Source organism: Colobus angolensis, unplaced genomic scaffold (assembly GCF_000951035.1).
Source record: "Colobus angolensis palliatus isolate OR3802 unplaced genomic scaffold, Cang.pa_1.0 Scaffold157, whole genome shotgun sequence".
In the NCBI taxonomy this organism is placed as follows: Eukaryota; Metazoa; Chordata; class Mammalia; order Primates; family Cercopithecidae; genus Colobus; species Colobus angolensis.
This window is the reverse complement of record NW_012114677.1, coordinates 1,018,462-1,023,925: the sequence shown is the minus strand read 5'-3', so window position 1 is coordinate 1,023,925 and position 5,464 is coordinate 1,018,462. Positions and strand designations below refer to the sequence as shown.

The window sequence follows — 5,464 nt, the reverse complement described above, 5'->3', positions numbered from 1 at the left end:
CTGATCTTTGACAAACCTGACAAAAACAAGGGATGGGAAAGGATCTTCTAGTCAGTAAATGGTGCTGGGAAAACTGGCTAGTCATATGCAGAAAACTGAAACTGGACCTCTTCCTTACAGCTCATACAAAAATTAACTCAAGATGGATTAAAAACTTAAATGTAAAACCCAAAACCATAAAAATCCTAGAAGAAAACCTGGGCAATACCATTCAGGACACAGTCACGGGCAACCACTTCATGACAAAAACGTCAAAAGCAACAGCAAAAAAAGCCAAAATTGACAAATTGGATCTAATTAAACTAAAGAGCTTCTGCACAGCAAAAGAAACTATCATCAGAGTGAACAGGCAACCTACAGAATGGGAGAACATTTTTGCAATCTACCCATCTGACAAAGGGCTGATATCCAGAATTTATGAGGAACTTATAAGAGAAAAACAAACAATCCCATCAAAAAGTGGGCAAAGGAAGTGAACAGATACTTCCCAAAAGAAGACATTTACGAGGCCAATAAACATGAAAAAAAGCTCAACGTCGCTGAACTTCAGATAAATGCAAATCAAAACCACAACGAGCTACCGTCTCATGCCAGTCAGAATGGCAATTATTAAAAAGTTAGGAAACAATAGATGCTGGAGAGGATGTGGAGAAATAGGAAGGCTTTTACACTGTTGGTGGGAGTGTAAATTAGTTCAACCATTGTGGAAGACAGTATGGCGATTCCTCAAGGATCTAACACCAGAAATACCATTTGACCCAGCAATCCCATTACTGGGTATATACCCAAAGGATTATAAATCATTCTACTATAAAGACACATGCACATGTATGTTTATTGCAGCACTGCTTACAATAGCAAGGACATGGAACCAACCCAAATGCCCATCAATGAAGGACGGGATAAAGAAAATGTGACACATATACACCGTGGAATACTATGCAGCCATAAAAAGGAATGAGATCCTGTCCTTTGCAGGGACATGGATGAAACTGGAAGCCACCATCCTCAGCAAACTAACAAAGGAACAGAAAACCAAACACTGCATGTTGTCACTCATAAGCGGGAGTCCGCTGAACACTGAGAACACATGGACACACAGAGGGGAACAGCACACACCAGGGCCTGTTGGGGGTGGGAGTGAGGGGAGGGAACTTAAAACGATGGGTCAATAGGTCCAGCAAACCACGGCACACGTATACCTATGCAACAAACCTGCATGCTCTGCACATGCAACCTTTTTTTTTTTTAAGAAGAAATAAAGGGCGCAGTGGCTCACGCCTGTAATCCCAGCACTTTGGACTTTGGGAGGCCAAGGCGGGCAGATCATGAGGTCAAGAGATGGAGATCATCCTGGCCAACATGGTGAAACCCCATCTCTACTAAAAATACAAAAATTAGCTGGGCATGGTGGCGCGTGCCTGCAGTTCCAGCTACTTGGGAGGCTGAGGCAGGAGAAGCCCTTGAACCCGGGAGGCGGAGGTTGCAGGTGAGCCGAGATCACGCCACTGCACTCCAGCCTGGTGACAGGGCAAGACTCTGTCTCAAAAAAAAAAGAAAAGAAAAGAAAAGAAAACATTACATTAAGTGAAAGAAGTCAGGCACAAAAAACCAGATGTATGATTCTATTTATATAAAATATCCTGAATAGACAAATCTATAAAAGCAAAACGTAGATTACTAGTCACCTAGGAGTGGGGAGGAAGAGGACTGGGGAAATGCTAATGAGTATACGATTTATTTGGGGGATGATGAAAAGGTTCAAAAACTGACTAGAATGATCATCAACTCTGTAAATATACTAAAAAGCACTGAACTGTACATTTTAAATGGTGAACTATCTGGCATAATAATATGGTACATAAATAATATAAATAATATATTTTTTCTTTGGAGACAGGGTCTCGTTCTGTAGCCCAGGCTAGAGTGCAGTGACGCAATCATGGCTCATGGCATCCTCAACCTCCTAGGCTCAAGCGATCCTCTCGCCACAGCCTCCCAAGTAGTTGGGACCACAGCCGTGTGCCACCACCCATGGCTAATTTTTATATTTTTTATGGAGATGGGGTTTCACCATATTGCTCAGGCTGATCTTGAATGCCTGGGCTCAAGCAATCCACCCATCTTGGTCTCCCAAAGTGCTGCGATTACAGGCATGAGCCACTGCACCCAGCTATACGTTACATCTTAATAAAGCTATTTTTAAAAAATTCATGATTAAAAGATTGTTTTACAAGTCTTCTAAGAAGAGAATTTCCTTAACTAGATAAAGGGTATTTATTAAATACAACAGGGAACATAATGCTTACTGGCAAAACGTTCCAAGTTCTCCCTGTGTGATCGAAGGGAAGACAATGAGCTGGAGGGTCCTGGCCAGTCCAGTGAGACGAGAAAAAAACAAAAGGTAATTGGAGAAAGAAAAATAATATGAAATGCACAGAAAAATCATGAAGATTCTATAGAAAAAAAATTTTTGCAACTAGCAAAACTTTAGCACAGATGCTAGTCACAAACTCATTATCCAAAAATCAGGCCGGGCACAGTGGCTTACACCTGTAATTCCAGCACTTTGTGGGGCCGAGGTGGGTGGATCACCCGAGGTCGGGAGACAGAGGCTGCAGTGAGCTGAGATCACGCCACTGCACTCCAGCCTGGGTGACAGAGTGAGAGTCCGTCTCAAAAACAAAAACCAAAACACAAAACACAAAAATAAACTGCGTTTCTTAAATCAGCAACAAGTCAAAACTAAGACTAACAGACCCCATGTAAAACGGCATGGAAAAATACTAACTAGGTGGTAATATATGAGATGGAAGGCCTCCACAGAGATCATAAAGAACAGCTAAATAGATACGCCCACACCCACAAATTATAAGATGCAATATAAAGAGGACAGCACCCCAGAATGAACTGCAAATTCGGCTCAGCCTTAAAGTCCCAGCAGGCAGGCTCTATGTGTTTAAGAAGTAAGTACAGAAGATACAGGTAGAAGTGTGAACGGACAAGAACAGCCAAAGATGATCCCAGAGAAAAACACAGTGGGAGGGTTTGCTCCATCAGCTAACAAGACTTAGAAATAAAGGGACAGGAACCGACTTAGTGGGTTATTAGCACATCAATATGTAAATGACCAAAAGAACAGAGCACAGCCCAGAAACAGATCCACAGCAGAAGTTACAGTGCAGATCAATGGGAAAGGACAGTCATTTCAATCAACGTCAGGTGCTGGACTCACTGGACGTCCCCGCGGAAAGTTAGACTCCCTGCTTCACACAATCAATTCCACACAGACTGAAGATTCAAGTGCAAAAGGCAAAACCATACAGCTATGCCATGATAAACCAGGGAGTGTTCCAGGCATGTCCCTTGGGGATACAATAGGCACCAATGATAGTGGGCAGATGAATACACCATCTACATCAAAACTGGGAGTTTCTATTCATCCACGATTCCAGGAAGAGGCTGGGCGCACGGGTCACACCTGTGATCCCAACACTATGGGAGGCGAAGGCAGGAGGATCACTTGAGGCTAGTTCAAGACCAGCCTGGGCAATATAGTAAGACCCCCCCATCATCTTCACACACACGCACAAAAATTACCCAGGCGTGGTGGCAGAGCATCTGTTGTACCAGCTAGTACAGAGGTTGAGGAGAGAGGACTGTTTAAGCCCAGGAGTTCAAGGTTAAATTGAGCTATGATTATACCACCAGACTCCAGCCTGAGTGACAGAGTGAGACGCTGTCTCAAAAAAAACAAAAAATAAAAAACAAAAACCGGTCACAGTGGCTGACGCCTGTAATCCCAGCACTTTGGGAGGCTGAGGTGGGCGGATCACAAGGTCAGGAGATCAAGACCATCCTGGCTAACACGGTGAAACCCCGTCTCTACTAAAAATACAAAAAATTAGCTGGGTGTGGTGGCGGGCGCCTGTAGTCCCAGCTACTTGGGAGGCTGAGGCAGGAGAATGGTGTGAACCTGGGAGGCGGAGCTTGCAGTGAGCAGAGACAGGGCCACTGCACTCCAGCCTGGGGTCAAAACAAAAACAAAAACAAAAAAAAGGATTCCAGGAAGCTAAGTCAAAGGACAATTGGGAGACATTTGTAACTGAAAAAGGACTGACATCTAGCATGTATAATAAATAATAAAAATGACCACTCTTACAAAACAATGGGAAAAAAAGAAAATTTAAAAGCAGATTTTAATATACAATTCTCAAAACAGAAAACCAAGAAGCAGGCTGAGTGCCATGGTTCACACCTGTAATCCCAGCCCTTTAGGAGGCTGAGGCAAGCAGATTGCTTGAGGTCAGGAGTTCAAGACCAGCCTGGGCAGCATGGTGAAACCCTGTATTCCCAGCTATTCAGGAGGCTGAGGTGGGAAGATCACCTGAGCCCAGGAGGTCAAGGCTGCAGTGAGCCATGATTGTGCAGCTGCACTCCAGCCTGGGTGACAGCGCCAGACCTGGTCTTAAACAAAACAAAAAAACAAAAACAAAACACTCTGAAAAATAATTTGGCATAATCCTATGATCCCCACAATTCCACTCCTAGATATCATACCCTAGAGAAATCCCAAGATTTCAAATACCTGATGCAACACATCACAATAATGTAGTAACAGAATTACTTACAACAGCACACAACTGGCCATAAGCTAAATGTGTCACTGTGATAGAATGGATAGAGTGTTTCGTGCTCAAAGGAATGCCACAGAGCAGTGAAAATTAAACCAAGTCAGCTGCAACTTGGATGAAACTGCCAAGGTGTCCACCAAAAGGACACACGCACGCCACACACAAAATACACTATGATACCGTCACATTAAGTCCAAATCAGGCACTCAAGCTGGGCCATTCGGGAGCGTAAATAACTGCTAACACCGGGGAGATGGCACAGAAAGGATTACCTTTCCAAAATGAGGGAGGGAAAAGAAAGAAGGCTGTGACTACCAATGGGAGGCTTCCAAGGAACAGGCATGGTTCTGTATCTCCACCTGTGTGAGGATCACAGGAGTGGCTCACGATGCTATTATTATCCGGGAAACTGAACAAAAATGCACTTTTCCATACATGTCATATCTCAATCAAAAACAACTACAACCTATAATATAATACACCAGTGGCCGGGAACGTTTAAACCACCATGGGGCTTCAATAGTCTGCAAAACTACTTGGTTTATTTCGCACGGAAAGAGATACAATATAACGCTGAGGAAAAAGAAAACAAACCTCACACACCCACTTATTGGAATGATGCAAAACGGCGTGCAGAAAAGAGTAAAATGGACACAGAGCGCTCCGGACGGCCGGGGTCTTTGCGAGGTGAGAACAAGAAAATGCAGTCAGCGGACACTGGAGCTACCGAGCACAGGCCGCCCCTTCCTCACGTGGGTTTCTCTCGGGATCCCCCCCCTCGCCCAGGTCACCAGGGCTGCGTCCCCGACGGGAGACCCCGCTGGGGCCGG

At 44.3% G+C, this 5,464-nt stretch overlaps 1 protein-coding gene across 1 annotated transcript in view; it reads right to left on the bottom strand.

Moving 5' to 3' along the window:
• Window positions 1-5,464, bottom strand: part of NELFA (negative elongation factor complex member A) — a 27,050-nt gene that overhangs the window by 20,445 nt on the left and 1,141 nt on the right. The gene's annotated exons all lie outside the window — the stretch shown is intronic.